Source organism: Ranitomeya imitator, chromosome 6 (assembly GCF_032444005.1).
Source record: "Ranitomeya imitator isolate aRanImi1 chromosome 6, aRanImi1.pri, whole genome shotgun sequence".
Classification (NCBI taxonomy): Eukaryota; Metazoa; Chordata; class Amphibia; order Anura; family Dendrobatidae; genus Ranitomeya; species Ranitomeya imitator.
Window position 1 is genome coordinate 320,967,313 of NC_091287.1, and position 22,300 is coordinate 320,989,612.

General features: G+C 45.0%; 1 protein-coding gene across 3 annotated transcripts in view; it reads right to left on the reverse strand.

Annotated features, from left to right (window-relative positions):
• The window catches only part of RNF182 (ring finger protein 182), a 202,597-nt gene that overhangs the window by 29,993 nt on the left and 150,304 nt on the right, over window positions 1-22,300 (reverse strand). For 2 of the 3 annotated variants that reach the window (XR_011314057.1, XM_069730819.1), the window contains exon 1: window positions 3,479-3,553. The exons of the other annotated variant lie outside the window; for it this stretch is intronic. The gene's annotated coding sequence lies outside the window, so the exon portion shown is untranslated. Of the gene's footprint in view, window positions 1-3,478; window positions 3,554-22,300 lie in introns of those variants that run through there. 3 annotated transcript variants of the gene reach the window in all.

The window sequence follows — 22,300 nt, forward strand, 5'->3', positions numbered from 1 at the left end:
TTTTTTATGTCTCTTTTTAACATGCGTTTTTCACTGCAGTATTGACACTGTGTTTTTTGCCTCTTTTTGATATGTTATGCTTTATGCAAAGCTGCTTTGTTTTTGATACTTCCTGGTATGTGGTTTAGACAAAGATTTATTGATACAGCCATGTGCAGTTTATATATATTTCTACTATGGCTGAGTTGGGAATGTCATAACTTCAATTGACGCTTTTTGTTTGAATCAACCACTGCAGTCCGCCAGTAGGTAAAAGGACCCCTTCTTGGGCACACAATGGATAATGAAATGGAGAATGGGCGTTTGTATAACCACGTTGAAGAATAAAGCTGTCTGATCACTTTTACAACACACTGCTGAAATTGAAAAATGAAGTAACATAGTAACATAGTAACATAGTAACATAGTTAGTAAGGCCGAAAAAAGACATTTGTCCATCCAGTTCCGCCTATATTCCATCATAATAAATCCCCTGATCTACGTCCTTCTACAGAACCTAATAATTGTATGATACAATATTGTTCTGCTCCAGGAAGACATCCAGGCCTCTCTTGAACCCCTCGACTGAGTTCGCCATCACCACCTCCTCAGGCAAGCAATTCCAGATTCTCACTGCCCTAACAGTAAAGAATCCTCTTCTATGTTGGTGGAAAAACCTTCTCTCCTCCAGATGCAAAGAATGCCCCCTTGTGCCCGTCACCTTCCTTGGTATAAACAGATCCTCAGCGAGATATTTGTATTGTCCCCTTATATACTTATACATTTGTAGAAAGCTTTCAACAAATGTCAAGTACTTATGAACAGGTACTTAGCAGTTGTTGAAAGCTTTTTATTTCAATTTTTGAGAGGCAGAGTGAACCTGTAACCTGAATTTCGCGGGTCCTTTTTTGGGGTCATATGGGCGGTGTTTTCGGGTCTTTTAATAACCCCTTTTTTCCCGCTGGCTGCACACTGGTCGCGAAATCGACTTGCTGTTGATTCACTTTCCTCCCTAGTTAATGTGTGCGCAAAGCAATCTTGCCTTGCGCACGCGCAGTATCCTTTGCCCAACTGCGGGCAGAGACGAAAAAAACCATTAGTGCACATGCGCCGGCGCACTATGTCCCGGAACACAGCAAAATACCTCCGGGACATAGTGCGCCAGCGCATGCGCACTATTGGTTTTCAGCTTTGCCCGCAGATGGGCAAAGCATACTGCATGTGTGCAAGGCAAGATTGCTTTGCGCGCGCGTTAACTAGGGAGGAAAGCGAATCAACTGCATGTCAATTTCGCGACCAGCGTACGGCCAGCGGGAAAAAAGGGGTTAATAAAAGACCCGAAAACACCGCCCATATGACGCAAAAAAGGACCCACCAAATTCAGGTGACAGGTTCCCTTTAATTGTTTTTATTTAGTTTTTTAATGCCATCCACTGTGTGGTGAAAGTGATCAGACAGCTTTTGTCATTCAAGCGCCTATGCTCCATTCCATTATCAACTGAGTACAAAAAAATCCACTGTGCGCATGAGATTTAAATAAATAAATCCCATACACTTTGCTGGAACTGTAAAACTCTGCGTTTTTTGTGCATCGAAAATTCAGAGAATCAAAAACTCATCATGGGATCTTAAGTTAAAGTTATGTTCCTATGATGAGATTTGGTGTGTTTTTTACACTGCTTATGTTTGAAAACATGCAAGTAACCTAATTTATCTAATGGGTGTAGAAATGGGGCAGAAAATCTGCAACATCAAAAACTCACCAAAGGCTCATCATGGGAATATAGCCAAATACGTTGGAGAACTTTGCATACGATATATAGAAATATAATTACGATAGTACATTTTCAAAATATGTTTAATTCCACGGCAAACAGATCATTTCAACTGTGCCCTGTTGAATTCATCTGTTGTGAATGAGCAGTTTTAACTATATCCTCTCTGCGAATTCACTGAATATAATAGACATCTCCTATTAATGTAAAAAGAAAAATTTTATAATACATTGCAACCATCATATTATATAGCACTGTGTACTTATAATTGCTTATTTTGCATTTCTACCCAGCTAATTCTTCTCCTTTCCATTAGGTCTATGATATCACTTGATTAAAAACTGACTAGCTGAAACCTTCTAAGCTCTTTGTATTAACAGGAGGTACATTTTCCCTGTATTCATGTGTAGAATAATTGCTTATTTAATCCAGTGCATAGAAATCCAAACAAATAGAGACATTTCAGCCCATCCAAGGCTTTTGTCAATGATCAAACAAGGTTACAATGGGGTTTTATATACGGTAATACCAAGTAAATTACATCACAATGATTAACGTGAAAAAAACACAAATAAGAAAAATAATCAAAATATGTGATCTTATATAACTAATGCAAATACAGTAGGGAAATAAGTATTTGATACACTGCCGATTTTGCAAGTTTTATATATAACATAATATAAATCTCGTTACATAAAGATGGTATAATTCTCTCAATGGATACAAACAAAGTTGTATGCAAAGTGGAATAATTTTTACGTGAAATGGAAACAAATTGTATGTCAAAGGTATACATCAATTACATTGTGTCTTCTATCTATTTTTATATAATTATTTTATTATTTCTGTTATATAATATTAGTTATTTTAATTTTCTATTATCATTACATATACAACTCTGGCAAAAATTAAGAGACCACTGCAAAATGTTCAGTTTGCCTGATTAAAAATGTAAATTGTTCTTTTAGTCTATAAACTTCTGACAACGTCTCCGAATTTCCAAGCAATAAATCTTGTATTTTTTTCTGAGAGAGAAAAATGGTCAAAATTTAAAAAAAAAACAGTGCTTTCAGACCTCAAATAATGCAAAGAAAACAAGTTTATAATCATTTAGAAACAACAATACTAATGTTTTAACTCAGGAAGAGTTCAGAAATCAATATTTTGTGGAATAACCATGATTTTTATTCACAGTTTTCATGCGTCTTGGCATGCTTTCCACCAGTCTTTCACACTACTTCTGGTGCAAAAATGTAAGCAGTTCTTCATTGTTTGATGGCTTGTGACTATCCATGATCCTCTTGATTACATTCCAGAGGTTTCTAGTGATGAGGGAGTATACTCATTGCTCGGGTTGATCTCCGAGTATTTGTTAGTGTTTGGAGATTTAGTATTGTTGATTTAGCTGCTTGATTTACAGCTATTAGTCAGCCTAAGTACATGTGGGGGTTGCTAGGGAATCCCCACATGTAATCACAAATCATCTAACTGTGGCAAGGAAAACTAAATCTCCGAGCAGTCATAAATACTCGGAGACCAACTGAGCGTGCTCCTAAAAACCGGAGCAACGAGTATATTCGCTCATCACTATTCAGGTCTGGAGATTGGGCTGCCCATGACAGGGTTTTGACCTGGTGGTCTCTTAATTTTTGCCAGAGCTGTATATTTTTTAAATGTTCATACCATTCAACAAAATATTTCAATATATTTCTAATTCCACATACATTTTATGTCTATATGTCCACTTGTATGGTGTGCAATTCCATATAGAGAAAAACTCATCCAATATTCAATCAGCGCATTTGGGATGTCTATCATAGATAAAAAGAGATTTAGAAAAGAGAAACAGAATAATTGAACTCACATAATACAGCTAATCTCATAGTCTCATTGGGGATAATGTGTTTAACCCCTTAGTGACAGAGCCAATTTGGTACTTAATGACCAGGCCAATTTTTGCAATTCTGACCACTGTCACTTTATGAGGTTATAACTCTGGAACGCTTCAACGGATCCCGCTGATTCTGAGATTGTTTTTTTGTGACATATTGTACTTCATGTTAGTGGTAACATTTCTTCGATATTACTTGCGATTATTTATGAAAAAAACGGAAATATGGCGAAAATTTTTAAAATTTTGCAATTTTGAAACTTTGTATTTTTATGACCTTAAATCAGAGAGATATGTCACAAAAAATAGTTAATAAATAACATTTCCCACATGTCTACTTTACATCAGCACAATTTTTTTTGTTAGGGAGTTATAAGGGTTAAAAGTTGACCAGCAATTTCTCATTTTTACAACACCATTTTTTTTTAGGCACCACATCACATTTGAAGTCATTTTGAGGGGTCTATATGATAGAAAATAATGAAATCTGACACCATTCTAAAAACTACACCCCTCAAGGTTCTCAAAACCACATTCAAGAAGTTTATTAACCCTTTACGTGCTTCACAGGAACTGAAACAATGTGGAAGGAAAAAATGAACATTTAACTTTTTTTTGCAAACATCTTAATTCATAACCATTTTTTTTATTTTCACAAGTGTAAAAACAGAAATGTAACCATAAATTTTGTTATGCAATTTCTCCTGAATACGCCAATACCCCATATGTGGGGGTAAACCACTTTTTGGGCGCACCGCAGAACTTAGAAGTGAAGGAGCGCCGTTTGACTTTTTCAATGCAGAATTGGCTGGAATTGAGATCGGACGCCATGTCACATTTAGAGAGCCCCTGATGTGCCTAAACGGTGGAAACTCCCCACAAGTGACACCATTTTGGAAACTAGACCCCTTAAGGAACTTATCTAGATATGTGGTGAGCACTTTGAACCCCCAAGTGCTTCACAGAAGTTAATAACGTAGAGCTGTGAAAATAAAAAATCGCTTTTGTTTACACAAAAATGATCTTTTTGCCCACAAATTCTTATTTTCACAAGGGTAACAGGAGAAATTAGACCACAAAAGTTGTTGAGCGATTTCTCCTGAATATGTCGATACCCCATATGTGAGGGTAAACCACTGTTTGGGCGCACCGCAGAGCTTGGAAGTGAAGGAGCGCCGTTTTACTTTTTCAATGTAGAATTGGCTGGAATTGAGATTGGACGCCATGTCGCGTTTGGAGAGCCCCTGATGTGCCTAAACAGTGGAAACCCCCCACAAGTGACACCATTTTGGAAACTAGACCCCTTAAGGAACTTATCTAGATGTGTGGCGAGCACTTTGAACCCCCATGTGCTTCACAGAAGTTTATAACGTAGAGCCGTGAAAAAAAAAATTGCATTTTTTCTACAAAAATGATCTTTTTGCCCACAAATTTTTATTTTCACAAGGGTAACAGGAGAAATTAGACCACTAAAGTTGTTGTGCAATTTCTCCTGAGTACGTCGATACCCAATATGTGGGGGTAAACCTCTGTTTGGGCGCACCGCAGAGCTTGGAAGAGAAAGAGTGCCGTTTTACTTTTTCAATGTAGAATTGGCTGGAATTGAGATCGGACGCCATGTCGCGTTTGGAGAGCCCCTGATGTGCCTAAACAGTAGAAATCCCCCACAAGTGACCCCATTTTGGAAACTAGACCCCCCATGGAACTTATCTAGATGTGTGGTGAGAACCTTGAATGCCCAAGTGCTTCACAGAAGTTTATAATGCAGAGCCGTGAAAATAAAAAATATTTTTTTTTTCCACAAAAAAGATATTGTAGCCCCCAAGTTTTTATTTTCACAAGGATAACAGGAGAAATTGGACTGCAATAGTTGTTGTCCAATTTATCCCGAGTACGCTGATGCGCCATATGTGGGGGTAAACCACTGTTTGGGCGCACGGCAGAGCTCGGAAGGGAAGGAGCGCCTTTTTGGAATGCAGATTTTGATAGAATGGTCTTTGGGCATTATGTTGCGATTGCAGAGCCCCTGATATACCTAACCTGTAGTAACCCCCCACAAGTGACCCCATTTTGGAAACTAGACCCCCCAAGGAACTTATCTAGATGTGTGGTGAGAACTTTGAATGCCCAAGTGCTTCACAGAAGTTTAGAATGCAGAGTCGTGAAAATAAAAAATATTTTTTTTTTCACAAAAAAGATATTGTAGCCCCCAAGTTTTTATTTTCACAAGGGTAACAAGAGAAATTGGACCCCAGACGTTGTTGTCCAATTTATCCCGAGTACGCTGATGCCCCATATGTGGGGGTAACCCACTGTTTGGGCGCACGGCAGAGCTCAGAAGGGAGGGAGCACCATTTGACTTTTTGAGCGCAAAATTGGCTGTCGTGTTTGGAGACCCCCTGATGTACCTAAACAGTGGAAACCCCCCAATTCTAGCTCCAACCCTAACCCCAACACACCTCTAACCCTAATCCCAACCTGATCCATAATCCTAATCACTAACCCTAACCATAATCACAACCCTTACCCCAAAACAACCCTAATGTCAACCCTAACCATAACCCTAATCAAAACCCTAAATCCAACACACCCCTAATCCTAATCTTAACCCTAACCTCAAACCTAACCCTAATCCCAATACACCCCTAATCACAACCCTAACCTTAACCCTAATCCCAAACCTAACCCTAATCCCAAGCGTAACCCTAATGCCAACCCTAACCCTAATACCAACCCTAATCCAAACCCTAACCCTAATCCCAGCTCTAACCCTAACTTTAGCCCCAACCCTAGCCCTAACTTTAGCCCCAACCCTAACCCTAGCCCTAAGGCTACTTTCACACTTGCGTCGTTTGGCATTCCGTCGCAATCCGTCGTTTTGGACAAGAAACGGATCCTGCAAATGTGCCCGCAGGATGCGTTTTTTGCCCATAGACTTGTATTGCCGACGGATCGTGACGGATGGCCACACGTCGCGTCCGTCGTGCACTGGATCAGTTGTGTTTTGGCGGAGCGTCGGCACAAAAAAACGTTCAATGAAACGTTTTTTTGTACGTCGCATCCGCCATTTCTGACCGCGCATGCGTGGCCGTAACTCCGCCCCCTCCTCCCCAGGACATAAATTGGGCAGCGGATGCGTTGAAAAACTACAGCTGCTGCCCACGTTGTGCACAATTTTCACAACGTGCGTCGGTATGTCGGGCCGACGCATTGCGACGGCCCCGTACCGACGTAAGTGTGAAAGAAGCCTAACCCTAAATTTAGCCCCAACCCTAACCCTAAATTTAGCCCCAACCCTAACCCTAAATTTAGCCCCAACCCTAGCCCTAACCCTAGCCCTAACCCTAGCCCTAACCCTACCCCTACCTCTACCCCTACCCCTAACCCTAACCTAACCCTACCCCTAACCCTACCCCTACCCCTAACCCTAACCCTACTCCTAACCCTAACTCTACCCCTAACCCTACCCCTAACCCTAACCCTACCCCTAACCCTAACCCTACCCCTAACCCTATCCCTACCCCTAACCCTAATTTTAGCCCCAACTGCTGTTCTCCTGCCGGCCGGCAGATGGAGACAGATGGCGGGCGCACTGGGCATGCGCCCGCCATTTTCTTCTACCGGCGGCCAGGAGGAGCAGCAAGAGGATCCAGGGACACAGGTGAGTATTGTAGGGTCCCCGAATCCCCCTATTTCTCTGTCCTCTGATGTGCGATCATATCAGAGGACAGAGAATTACACTTTACTTTTTTTTTTTTATTTTGCGGTCGCCGGTAAACAGTTAATTACCGGCGATCGCAAAACAGGGGTCGGTAAAACCGACCCCGATCATGCTCTTTGGGGTCTCGGCTACCCCCGGCAGCCGAGACCCCAAAGATTCTCCCGGTGCCGGCCAGCGGGCGCACTGCGCATGCGCCCGCCATTTTGAAGATGGCGGTGCCCACCGGGAGACACGAGGAGCATCGGGGGAGCTAGGTGAGTATTGGGGGGCCACCTGGGACCCCTTTTAACATAGTAACATAGTAACATAGTTAGTAAGGCCGAAAAAAGACATTTGTCCATCCAGTTCTGCCTATATTCCATCATAATAAATACCCAGATCTACGTCCTTCTACAGAACCTAATAATTGTATGATACAATAGAGAAATTATGGAAATCTGATGTCCAGAGAAATTAAAAAGAGATCGCGTTTTTTTTTTTTTTGCGATCGCCGGTAAACGGTTAATTACCGGCGATCGCAAATGCGGGGTGGGTTAAAAAACCCCCGAATCATGTTCTCTGGGGTCTCGGCTACCCCCGGCAGCCGAGACCCAGGAGAAAATCGGCCTCTGGGGGGCGCTATGTACTTTTTCCACAGCGCCGTTAATTAACGGCGCTGTGGTTTAAGTACCCTTAGCGGCCGCCGTTAAAAGGCGTATCGGCGGTCGCTAAGGGGTTAAAGTATGTATCCAATATGCTTATTTACGAAGGAGAATTTTTTTTTAATATTACTTCCCTTCCTAGGAACTTTAACTTGTTCTAATACTGGATATTTCAGTTGAGCAATTGTATGTCAAATTATTTTTAAATGAAATGGGAGCAGTAATAAAATATCAGTGGACTTATGATTATTTATGTGAATTCCAACCTGCTGGGTCATTTTCCCAACATAAATAAATCATATATTACGTTTTTAGGCATACGAGTAAAAAAAACACAGATCTTAAAAGGTTTTCTTGTTTGTGGATGAGTAAAAGACTCTCTTAATAATGTTGTTGCATTGAAACAGGGATAATGCCCATTTCTACTAGAAAAGTGTGACTGCCTAGATGTTTTAATTTCCCTCTATATGTCCCTATGTACTAGTTTATTCCTAATATTAGGTAATCTTTTAGAACAGATCAAGGAAGGTTCTTAAATTGGAATATATTGGGATATGTCTGATGTAAAACATGCCAATGCTTTTTAATGACTTGATCAATTTGACACCCTATGAAAGGGTATATATGCAGTTTTTCTATTTAATGGATCTTTTTCCTATACCGCATTCTTTTTAGCATCATATAAGAGATGTATAGGGTATCCTCTTGTGCAAAAGTTCAGTTTAATTTCCATCAATCTCTGTTCACAAGATGAAAGATTAGAAACAATCCTCCGAGTTCTCTGGAATTGTGACGTGGGGATTGCTCTCTTATGTGAATATGTTGTGCACTCTTATAATGCAACAAACTATTCTTATCTGTACTTTTTTTTTAAATAGATCAATATCAAAACCATCACTACAATTTTTAATAATCATAGTATCGAAGAAATTAATTTCCAGTGAACTATACGAAATTGTAAATTTCAAGTCAGATACTTATGAAAAAACAGTAGTGGTACCAGTGACCCCTTACATGCGTAAAAAATGTCATCTATAAATCTAAACCTTGTTTTAATATGTGAAGTAGGTAAAGAATAGTGATGAGCGAACACTATAATGCTCGGGTGCTCGTTGCTCGGGTCGAGCAGATTGGTATACTCGGGTACTCGGCCAGAACAACGAGCCCAATGTAAGTCTATGGGAGACCTGAGTATTTTTACCGCGATCCCCCCGGGGTTCCTTTTAAGGTCTAAAAACATCTGAAAATGATGAAAACACTGCTCAAATGACACAGGGACATCATGGGGATCGCTCCGGAAGCATTCCTGACTCCTACTTTCCAGCTTTAAACAATTTTTTCCGAGCTTCAAGCCATTTTTTCCGGTGCCACAAAAAACACACTAAAATGAAACCAAAACGGATTTTGCTGGGAAATATGTTAAGGTACATCCTTTGCAGGTTAATGACTTGCCTGTAAGGCCAAATAATTAACCCCAGACAGAAAATTTCCTCCCCCACTTAGGTTTAGTTCAGACGCAGCGTTTTCAACTTTAACATTGCTTTCAACCACTACAAATGCATTCACTGGGAAATGTCATTGTAACATTTAACAACCCCAGCTGGCCATGTGGTGTGTAACACATAAGCAGACCCATCTTGTTTCATTTACGAAGGATGGACTCTTAAAGTCACAGAGCCTATTTTTACTGGTGCATTAGGCGGCATTAATCTTCTTAAAGGGCCATTATTAAACAGTTGGTCTTGTAAACTGTTGTAGCCTATGCTGTGAGTGGATGGGCTGCCAATTACATGAATTATGATGCCCCACAATACCCCTTTGAAAAGATGTCCAGGAGGGCCTCCTGAAGAAATGTTGCATTGAATGCAATGCCTGCCCTGCTACCAATTCATATGCACACCAATAAGTCTTTGAACCCACATACCGGATGGGCCCATGAAAATCCACTTCACAATATGCATTTTATAATCCCGTACTCCTTTGTTTTACACATTGGCAGCAAGGCCAGCCCTGCTGCATAGTCAGACATATGCACCCCATTACACCTTGTAGCCCACATACTGGATGGGCCCATGAAAATCCACTTCACAATATTCATTTTGTTCTCCCATACTCCTTTGTTTTACACATTGGCAGCAAGGCCAACCCTGCTGCAGAGTCATATGCACCCCATTACGCCTTGGAACCCACATACTGGATGGGCCCATGAAAATCCACTTGTATTTTTTTAATGGTATGATGGTTCCCTCTTTGCAGAATTATTTACACTATGTAGTAACTCTAGTTTCACCCAGCCCTTCTAGTGGCCAGCTTTCAAGATTGTATGAAACTGAGATATTATGGAGCCATCAGACGAGAGGCCATAAACCCCTAGAAAATAAAAGAGAAACTAATATAGTCGACAAAGAAATATTTGTGTAATGAACTACTGAGCCAAACTAACAGCATTGCTTTATCAAATTTATATGAAGTGTATTGTTTCCAATGTGAGCAACCAGGCAACACAAAAAGGAACTTTTCAAGTGAGCTCTTTAAGGTACACAAATGCTATGAAGTCTTTGTCAACAAGGATGTGGTTGCACCAATGGGGGGTACCTTTTTTAAAAATATACTATTGCCATCACAGCCCCCCTTGCTCAAAATTCTATGGCCTATAAAAGTAAGGAACACATTCACCCAGGTCGTCGGAGATAACGAAGAGACATTGCAGGAAGCAGAGTTAAGATGTAGGCCCAATGTAGGGGTGTGGGTCTCTGAGACTTGTAATGGAGGGCATGAGCAGACAAACAACTCCCCAATGTGGGTTCCTTTTTTACTAAATAATCTAGTGCCATCACAACCCCCTAACCCAAAATTCAGTGGCTTATATTAGTACAGAGAACGTTAACCCTAATGATCTAGTGGCAGTTAAAGGAAACATTGCAGGAGACAGAGTTAAGAAGTAGGCCCAATGCACTGTAATGCCTAACTCCCCAAAGTGGGGTCCTTTTTTTACAAAATAAAATAGTGCCATCACAGCCCCCTTGCTCAAAATTCACCGTACAGAGCACGTCCACCCTGGTCATCTAGTGGCAGTTAAAGGAGACATTGCAGGAGACAGAGTTAAGAAGTAGGCCCAATGCAATATAATGCCCAATTCCCCAATGTGGGGTCCTTTTTTTACTAAATAAAATAGTGCCATCACAGCCCCCTTGCCCAAAATTCACCATACAGAGCACGTTTACCCTGGTCATCTAGTGGCAGTTAAAGGACACATTGCAGGAGACAGAGTTAAGAAGTAGGGAGCTGACAAACAATTCCCCAATGGGGGGCCTTTTTTAATAAATAAACTAGTGCTATCACCACCCTCTTGCCCAAAATTCAGTGGCCTATCACAGTACAGAGCACGTTTACCCTGGTGATCTAGTGGCAGTTAAAGGAGACATTGCAGGAGACAGAGTTAAGAAGGAGGAACAATGTAATGTCATGCCAAATTCCCCAATGCGGGGTCCTTTTTTTTTACTAAATAAAATAGTGCCATCGCAGCCCCCTTGCCCAAAATTCACCAGCCTATAACAGTACAGAGCACATTCACCCTGGTCATCTAGTGGGTCTGGATGATGAGGATGAGGATAAGGAGGAGGATAAGAACAAACAAACCAAATCTGGAAGCGTCTCCCCAAAACTGAGAATGTAATTGAGGTTATGTTTCGCTGTTTTCACTTGGTGGTGTACAGAAATCTTTCCCAATCCAGCCCGCGTTCATTTTTATAAGAGTCAGCCTGTCAGCATTTTCAGTTGACAGGCGGATGCGCTTATCTGTTATAATTCCACTAGCATCCACTAAAAATCCTCTCTGACAGAACGCTAGCAGCTGGGCAGGCCAGGATCTCCAAGTCGTAGAGAGCCAGTTCATACCACGTGTCCAGCTTGGATACCCAATAATTAAAAGGCACAGAGTGTTAGGGCTAGCGGAACGCACCGAGTAAATAGCGATGTTTATTGATATTGGTGCATTCGCAGCCCGGGGTCCACCGTGCAGGAGTACCTGCTGCTAGCAAACGGCGGAGCTATATGGTGGTATAGACTAACTCAGTTAATTCACTGAGTAGCTGTGAAAGGAAAGACAGTTAGCCTGTGCCCTGTTAGACTCCACAGAGGCACAGGCTAACTGCCCAAACAGAGAGCAGTCAGTGGTCACACAAACACACAAAACTCCTCGCCGGAGGAGCCAGCATTCTAGGGGCTTATTTCAGCCGGGTCCCTGAATACACTCATACTCAATCTCCTCGCCGGAGGTGCCAGCATTCTAGGGGCTTATTTCAGCCGGGTCCCTGAACATGTGACCACACTGGCGCAAAGCACATAACAAAAGACAATACTAGCGCATGGCCGTGCGGTCATGCGCAGTTTATATAGTTGCAGCACAGGAAGCTGCTACTGAAGTTTTTGCCCTTTCAGGACCTTCCAGAAGGACCAATGGAAAGTGCTGCAGTACCTGAGCATGTTTTGCCCTTTCAGGACCTTCCAGGAGGACCAATGGAATGTACTGCAGTACCTGAGCATGTGACCGAACATGTGGCCCTCGACCTCCAATGGGAGACCCTGCCCTGGGCATGCTCAGTGTGAGTAAATAAGGACTTAGTCCCAGAGAGGCTTGCTCGCCGCAGATCAGTGCAGGGTACCATAGGAAAGCCAGAAAAGGCAGTGGTGACCCTATGCACAGAATCAGCCTCAGCGAGACGCTGGGAGCGACGTCTCTGCTGAGCAGACCCCACTGCGGCTGATGCTGAATGGGAAACCGCAGCAGACACGGATCGAGATTCCCCCTGTGCAGCGGAGGAAACTCGACTCCTAACATTACCCCCCCCTCCTAGGGCCCCCCCCTCCTTGAGCCTCACTACGCTCAAAAGCTGCAATAAGCAGCGGAGCCCGAATGTGCTCCACAGGCTTCCAGGTTCTATCCTCTGGGCCGTGACCCTTCCAGTCCACCAGATAAAATTTCTTGCCACGTACCACCTTGCACCCCACAATAGCATTCACCTCAAACTCATCCGTAGATGAACCCGATGTCCCAGCAGATGACTCAGAAAACTGGGACAAACGAACGGGCTTTAAGAGGGAAACGTGAAAAGTATCGGTGATACCAAGGCGTGGAGGAATAGCCAAACGGTAGACCACAGGGTTGACCTGTTCCAGAACCTTAAACGGGCCAATGTAGCGAGGAGCAAACTTGGTGGACTCAACTCGCAGCCTGATGTTACGGGCGGAGAGCCACACTAAGTCGCCAGGAGCAAAGACCGGAGCGGGGCGCCGATGTGTATCAGCCGAAACCCTCATTCTCTCCTTGGAGGCCCGGATGGCATCCTGTGTGCGGTCCCAGATGTCACGTGCCTCCACCGCCCAGTCTGCCACCCTAGAATCGGTGGATGACACGGGCATGGGCACAGGGACACGCGGATGCTGGCCGTAATTAAGGAGAAAAGGTGTTTGACCAGTGGAATCGGCTACGGCGTTGTTCAAGGCAAATTCCGCCCAAGGTAGCAAAGATGCCCAGTCATCCTGCCTAGCAGAGACGAAATGTCGCAAATATGTCACCAGAGTCTGGTTGGTTCCACCAACCCATTCGTCTCAGGATGGTATGCAGACTAGAGGTTTAACTCTATGCTGAGTAAACGGCAGAGCTCTCTCCAAAACCGAGACGCGAACTGGGGACCCCGATCGCTGACAATCTTATCAGGCATACCATGCAATCGGAAAACGTGCTTGATGAACAACACCGCCAAGGCCCGTGCTGAGGGTAACCGAGGAAGCGGCACCAAATGCACCATCTTAGAGAAATGGTCGGTGACAACCCAAATAATGGAGCAGCCACGCGACTTGGGTAAGCCCACCACAAAGTCCATCCCGACCATCTCCCAGGGCCTGTCTGCCACCGGTAGAGGGTAAAGCAACCCAGCAGGCCGTTGCCGAGGAGACCGATTCTGGGCGCAAGAAACGCACGCCTGAATATAGTCCCTGACATCTCGGGCCATATGCGGCCACCAGTATGTTCTCGCCAAAAGCTCAGATGTCCTCTTGGTCCCAAAATGCCCACCCACTCTGGAGGAGTGAGCCCAAGAGAGAACCTCCGGTCGCAAGTTAGCTGGTACGAAAGTCTTGCCCGGGGGCACAGACTCTAGCGAAACCGGAGCTACAGTTCTCAGGCTCTCAGAAGGGACAATAAGCCGAGGCTCCTCTACCTCCTCCTCCGATGACACTACAGAGCGGGAGAGCGCGTCAGCACGAACGTTCTTCTCCCCGGAGAGGAAATGGAGAGTAAAATGGAACCGGGAGAAGAACAGGGACCATCTAGCCTGGCGAGAATTCAGCCGCTGGTCCGTTTGCAGATACACCAAGTTCTTGTGGTCAGTGAAGACTTGGAAGGGAAAGCGAGCTCCCTCCAAGAGATGTCTCCACTCCGAAAAAGCCAACTTCATGGCCAGCAACTCCCTGTCCCCGATGGAATAATTCCTCTCCGCTGGTGTGAAGGTCTTGGAGAAGAAGAAGCAAGGATGCTTCCGACCTTGAGCATCCTTTTGGAAAAGGACTGCTCCAGCACCAACGGATGAGGCATCCACCTCCAAGATAAATGGCTTATCAACATCGGGGCGATGTAGGATGGGAGCGCTAGCAAAGTGTGACTTGATCGAGAGAAAGGCTTTGGAGACCTCCTCTGACCACAACTTGGGATTTGCTCCCTTCTTGGTGAGGGCAACCAAGGGAGCTACCAAAGTTGAGAAGTGTGGAATGAACTGGCGATAATAATTAATGAACCCCATAAAGCGCTGCACCGCTTTAAGAGAATGGGGTTCCTGCCAGTCCATTACAGCCTGTAGCTTGGCAGGATCCATAGCCAAACCCTGGGCAGAGATGATATAACCAAGGAAAGGCAAGGACTCCTGCTCAAACACACACTTCTCCAACTTGGCGTAGAGGGAGTTTGCCCGTAAGAGGTCGAAGACTTTGCGAACATCTCTCCGATGGGAGTCAATATCTGGAGAGAAGATGAGAATATCATCCAGATAGACTACGACCGAGGTGGTGAGCATATCCCGGAAGATGTCGTTCACAAAGTCTTGGAAAACGGCTGGGGCATTACAGAGCCCGAAGGGCATCACCAGATATTCATAGTGCCCATCCCTGGTGTTAAAAGCCGTCTTCCATTCATCCCCCTCACGGATGCGAATCAGGTTGTAAGCACCCCGCAGATCTAACTTTGTAAATACCCTCGCTCCCCGTAGCCTATCAAACAGCTCAGATATCAGGGGTAATGGGTACTTGTTCTTAACGGTGATGGCGTTAAGACCCCTGTAGTCTATGCATAGACGTAAGTCTCCAGTCTTCTTCTGTACGAAGAAGAACCCAGCCCCTGCCGGTGACACTGACTTTCTAATGAATCCTCTTGCCAGATTCTCTTGGATGTACTGGGACATTGCCTCCGTCTCCGGGATAGATAACGGATAGACTCGACCCCGGGGAGGCTCAGCACCAGGCAAGAGGTCAATAGGACAGTCATAGGGGCGGTGAGGCGGAAGGGTCTCTGCAGCTCTTTTGGAGAACACGTCTGCATAGGGCCAATAGTGCTTGGGGAGAAAGGAAAGATCTGCGGGTACCTGTGTAGTAGCAACCTGAACGCACTCCCTCAGACATCTACCCTCGCAGGATTTACTCCATCCCAAAATTCTCCCAGATGACCACTCAATATGAGGAGAATAGTAGCGAAGCCATGGTATCCCCAACAGGACCTCATCAATTCCCTCAGGAATGACTAATAGGGAGATTATCTCCTGATGTGATGGAGACACAGATAGCGTGAAAGGAATGGTTTGGTGGGTAATCTGTGAAGGTAGTGTTGACCCATTTACCACTCGAACGGTTACTGGCTTGGCGAGCATCACCAAGGGTATTGCGTGACGCTGGGCAAAAGCGGAAGACATAAAGTTACCCTCTGCCCCAGAATCCACGCATAGCTCGACCATAACAGTGGATGGGCCTATGGTAATTGTCCCCTTGAAGGACAACTTTGAGGCAAACGTCACCGTGTCTAGTGTACCTCCTCCAACTGCCACTAGACACTGACGTTTCCCTGACCGCTGAGGACCCTTGGAGGCAAGGTGTCCTGACTGCTGGCAAACATGACGGACCTTATGTGCACGGGCGGACTGAGACTTGGATCCCGCTCGTGTCACCTCTAAGGCCTCATGTGACTCAGATGCCTGGATTGGAGATTCCAAAGGTTTGGCGAAGGTGGGAGCCAGCCGAAACCTCTGCCTACATTGGGCTCGCTCCAACCTCCGCTCGTTAAAACGGAGGTCAATACGAGTAGAGACAGTTATTAACTCCTCCAGTGTGGCAGGAATCTCCCTAGTGGCCAGAGCGTCCTTAATGTGGTCAGCCAGGCCCCTCCAAAATATGGGGATAAGGGCTTTATCCGACCACTCCAGCTCGGAAGCTAAAGTACGGAAGCGGACGGAAAAATGGCTGACCAAGGACTCACCCTGAGTTAATGCCAGTAGTTGGAGCGCTGTGTCATGGGTGACTTGAGGTCCTAAAAAGACTTTTTCAGAGTGCTTAGGAACAACGGAGCACTCTGCACCACATGATCACCACGCTCCCACAGCGACGTAGCCCACTCCAACGCCCTGTCCGACAAAAGAGACACAATAAATCCCACCTTAGCCCGCTCTGTAGGAAAACGTGCAGCCAGGAGCTCGAGGTGAATAGAGCACTGACTCACGAATCCCCTACAAGTTTTGCTATTTCCAGAAAATTTTTCTGGCAGCGGGAGGCGAGATAACGTCGGAACAGGGGTGGCAGCCTGTACAGCAACTGCGGTAACATCCACAGCTGAGGTTGAGCTCTCGAGAGCCGCCAACCTACCCTCCAGCTGCTGGATATACCGCAAAGATTGCTGAATGTCCGCCATTTACTAGCCAGACCCTGGCGCTAGTATTCTGTTAGGGCTAGCGGAACGCACCGAGTAAATAGCGATGTTTATTGATATTGGTGCATTCGCCGGGTCCCTGAATACACTCATACTCAATCTCCTCGCCGGAGGTGCCAGCATTCTAGGGGCTTATTTCAGCCGGGTCCCTGAACACACATACATGTGACCACACTGGCGCAAAGCACATAACAAAAGACAATACTAGCGCATGGCCGTGCGGTCATGCGCAGTTTATATAGTTGCAGCACAGGAAGCTGCTACTGAAGTTTTTGCCCTTTCAGGACCTTCCAGAAGGACCAATGGAAAGTGCTGCAGTACCTGAGCATGTTTTGCCCTTTCAGGACCTTCCAGGAGGACCAATGGAATGTACTGCAGTACCTGAGCATGTGGCCCTCGACCTCCAATGGGAGACCCTGCCCTGGGCATGCTCAGTGTGAGTAAATAAGGACTTAGTCCCAGAGAGGCTTGCTCGCCGCAGATCAGTGCAGGGTACCATAGGAAAGGCCAGAAAAGGCAGTGGTGACCCTATGCACAGAATCAGCCTCAGCGAGACGCTGGGAGCGACGTCTCTGCTGAGCAGACCCCACTGCGGCCAATGCTGAATGGGAGACCGCAGCAGACACGGATCGAGATTCCCCCTGTGCAGCGGAGGAAACTCGACTCCTAACACAGAGGAATCACAGAGGACGTTTGTATTATCTGCAAGGTACTAACTCACCATCTTCCCAAACATTGCACTTCTTGTGACAGCACCCCTTGCCTTGTGCCGTCACGATTGAAGGGTCTGAGAAAACTGGCCCAGAAAGTAGTCCCAAGAATAAACAGTCGCACTCAAAATTCCATCAAAATGCAAAGGATGTGGGTTTTTTTTTCAAAACACCAAAATAATTCACCGCAGTGGTATACCACTGCGGTGAATTATTTTGGTGTTTTGAAAATAAAAAAAAACCCATCCTTTGCATTTTGATGGAATTTTGACTGCGACTGCTTATTCTTGGGACTACTTTCAGGTGGATTAAATCCACGTCCAGTCAGCACCACTACAAAGCAAGAGTGCACGTCTTTCTTTTCTCTACCAACCAGTAATGAGTGTCACCCAAAATTTTTATAATGCGAGGGTCACGTGAAAAGCAGCGCAACATAAAGTAAGCCATGTGTGCCAGACTGCTAACAGGCAAGACTTCCGTGTCCTCACCAACAGGACGGCTGGCCATGCTGTCCTCCTCCTCATCCTCCTCCTCCCTGTCCTCAGTGTTGTGAATTCCGCTCTTGGGCTCCCTCCGGTGGTTGTAACTGACACTTTTGTGAGTTCTGCTCTTGGGCTCCCTCTTGTGGTTTCAAGTGGTATGGCTGCTCCTTGGAGTTAGCTGTCAGCAGCTGCTTTCACTGATCGTCTTTTCTGCTCGGCTATTTATGCCTGCTCTGTCCTTCAGCTAGTGCCACTTGTAAATGGTTTCTGGTTGGATTCACATCTCTTTTGGATTTCCCTGTTATCCTGACCAGTTCAGCAAAGCTAAGTTTTTTGCTTGCTCTTTTCTGTTCACTGATTGTGGACTTATCCGTTCTGTGCTTTCTTTGTTTATCCAGCGTTATCAGTATGAATTGATTTTGTCTTGCTGGAAGCTCTGGGAAGCAGATTTACCCTCCACACCTTAAGTCAGGTATGGAGATTTTTAGTAAACTCTGCGTGGATTTTTGTAGTGTTTTATACTGACCGCACAGTATTCCATCCTGTCCTATCTATCAAGCTAGATTGGCCTCCTGTGCTCATCCTGGTTTCATTCTGTGTATGTCTTTTCCCTCTCCACTCACAGTCATTATTTGTGGGGGGCTAATCTATCCTTTGGGGATTTTCTCTGAGGCAAGATAGCTTTCCTGCTTCTTTCTTTAGGGGTAGTTAGCTCTTAGGCTGTGACGAGATGCCTAGGGAGAGTTAGGAGCATCCCACCGCTACTTCTAGTGTTGTGTTGAGCTTAGGGACTGCGGTCAGTACAGTTACCACTTCCTTCAGAGCTTGTTCCATGTTGCTCCTAAACCACCGTGTCATAACAGTACAAGTGGCTAAAATGAATTAAATGCATCTCAAAAGAAGGAAAAGAAAGTTCTGAACCTTTTTTTTTCTGTGCTCTATTTTGTCTTTTTTTTCCTCTTGACATTTGGGTGGTGCAGGATTTGTGCTCTGGCATGGATGTTCAGGGTTTGTTTTCTCGTGTGTATCAACTTGCTGCGAGAGTACAGAATATCCAGGACTATGTTGTCCAGACTCCGGCTTTAGAGCCTAGAATTCCTACTCCTGATTTGTTTTTTGGGGACAGATCCAAGTTTTTGAACTTTAAAAATAACTGCAAATTGTTTTTTTGCTTTGAAACCCCGTTCTTCAGGTGATCCCATTCAGCAAGTAAAAATCATCATATCCTTGCTGCGTGATGACCCTCAAGACTGGGCCTTTTCTCTTGAAACAGGGGATCCGGCATTATTGAATGTAGACGCATTTTTTCAAGCGCTCGGATTATTGTATGACGAACCTAATTCTGTGGATCATGCAGAAAAAACCCTGTTGGCCTTGTGTCAAGGTCAGGAAGCGGCAGAATTATACTGCCAGAAATTTAGAAAATGGTCTGTGCTCACTAAATGGAATGAGGAGGCTCTGGCTGCTATTTTCAGAAAAGGACTTTCTGAAGCCCTTAAAGATGTTATGGTGGGCTTTCCTACGCCTGCCGGTTTGAGCGAATCTATGTCTCTAGCCATTCAGATTGATCAGCGTCTGCGCGAGTGCAAAGCTGTGCACCATATGGCAGTATCCTCTGAGCAAAGTCCTGAACATATGCAATGTGATAGGATTTTGACTAGAACAGAACGGCAGGAATTCAGACGTCAGAATAGGCTGTGTTTTTACTGTGGGGATTCTTCTCATGTTATCTCTGATTGCCCTAAGCGTACTAAGAGAGTCGCTAGGTCTGTTACTATTAGTACTATACAGCCTAAATTTATCTTATCTGTGACCCTGATTTGCTCATTGTCGTCCTTTTCTGTCATGGCATTTGTGGATTCAGGCTCTGCCCTGAACTTAATGGACTTAGAATTCGCCAGGCGCTGTGGTTTTTCCTTGCAGCCTTGCAGAGCCCTATTCCTTTGAGGGGTATTGATGCTACACCCTTGGCCAAGGATAAACCTCAGTACTGGACGCAGATGACTATGTACATGGCCCCAGCACATCAGGAAGATTGCCGTTTTCTGGTGCTGCATAACCTGCATGATGTTGTTGTACTGGGTTTTCCATGGTTACAGGAACATAATCCGGTGCTGGATTGGAAAACTATGTCAGTGACTAATTGGAGTTGTCGAGGAGTACATAGTGACGTTCCTTTGATGTCAATTTCCTCCTCCCCCTCTTCTGAGGTCCCTGAGTTTTAGTTGGATTTCCAGGATGTATTTGATGAGCCCAAGCCCAGTTCCCTTCCACCGCACAGGGACTGTGATTGTGCTATTAACTTGATTCCTGGTTGCAAGTTCCCTAAGGGCCGACTTTTCAATCTGTCTATGCCAGAGCATGCCGCCATGTGGAGTTATGTTAAGGAGTCTTTGGAGAAGCGGCATATTCGGACCTCTTCGTCACCATTGGGAGCGGGTTTCTGTTTTGTTGCTAAGAAGGATGGTTCCTTGAGACCCTGTATTGATTATCGTCTTCTTAATAAGATCACAGTTAAATTCCAATACCCCTTGCCCCTGCTTACTGATTTGTTTGCTCAGATTAAGGGGGCTAGTTGGTTTACTAAGATTGACCTCCGAGGGGCATATAATCTTGTTCGTATTAAACAGGGTGACGAATGGAAAACTGCATTTAATACGCCCGAAGGCCATTTTGAATACCTTGTGAGGCCATTTGGGCTCTCTAATGCTCCATCTGTGTTCCAGTCTTTCATGCATGATATTTTCCGCAATTATCTTGATAAATTCATGGTCGTATATTTGGATGATATTTTGATTTTTTCCGATGATTGGGAGTCTCATGTGAAGCAGGTCAGGATGGTGTTCCAGATCCTTCGTGATAATGCTTTGTTTGTGAAGGGGTCTAAGTGCCTATTCGGAGTTCAGAAAGTCTCTTTTTTGGGTTTCATTTTTTCTCCCTCATCTATAGAAATGGATCCTGTTAAGGTCCAAGCTATTCATGACTGGATTCAACCCACATCTGTGAAGAGCCTTCAAAAATGTTTGGGCTTTGCTAATTTCTATCGCCGTTTCATTGCCAACTTTTCCAGTGTGGTTAAGCCCCTTACTGATTTGACGAAGAAAGGTGCTGATGTGACGAATTGGTCCTCTGCGGCTGTTGAGGCCTTTTAGGAGCTTAAACGCCGATTTACTTCTGCCCCTGTGTTGAGTCAGCCGGATGTTTCTCTTCCTTTTCAGGTTGAGGTCGACGCTTCTGAGATTGGGGCAGGGGCCGTTTTGTCTCAGAGGGAGTCTGATGGTTCTTTGATGAAACCGTGTGCCTTTCTTTCCAGAAAATTTTCGCCTGCGGAACGCAATTATGATGTCGGCAATCGGGAGTTGTTGGCTATGAAGTGGGCGTTTGAGGAGTGACTACATTGGCTTGAGGGAGCTAAACACCGCGTTGTGGTCTTGACTGATCATAAGAATCTGGTTTACCTCGAGTCGGCCAAACGGCTGAATCCTAGACAGGCTCGATGGTCTCTGTTTTTCTCCCGTTTTGATTTTGTGGTCTCGTATCTTCTGGGATTCTTTCTGCTATCTCCCCTGATTTGCGGCGGGTGCTTCAGGAATTTCAGGCTGATAGGCCTGACCGCTGTCCTGTGGGGAAGCTGTTTGTTCCTGATAGATGGACGAGTAAGGTGATTTCTGAGGTTCATTGTTCAGTGTTGGCAGGTCATCCTGGGATTTTTGGTACCAGAGATTTGGTTGCTAGGTCCTTTTGGTGGCCTTCCTTGTCACGCGATGTCCGTGCTTTTGTGCAGTCCTGTGGGACTTGCGCCTGAGCCAAGCCTTGCTGTTCCCGCACTAGTGGGTTGCTTTTGCCTTTGACGGTCCCTGAGAGGCCCTGGATGCATATTTCCATGGATTTTATTTCGGATCTTCCTGTTTCCCAGAAGATGTCTGTTATCTGGGTTGCTTGTGACCGGTTCTCTAAAATGGTCCATCTGGTACCTTTGCCGAAGTTGCCTTCCTCCTCAGATCTGGTTCCATTGTTTTTTCAGCATGTGGTTCGGTTGCATGGCATTCCGGAGAATATTGTGTCTGACAGAGGTTCTCAGTTTGTCTCTAGATTTTGACGGGCCTTTTGTGCTAGGATGGGCATTGATTTGTCTT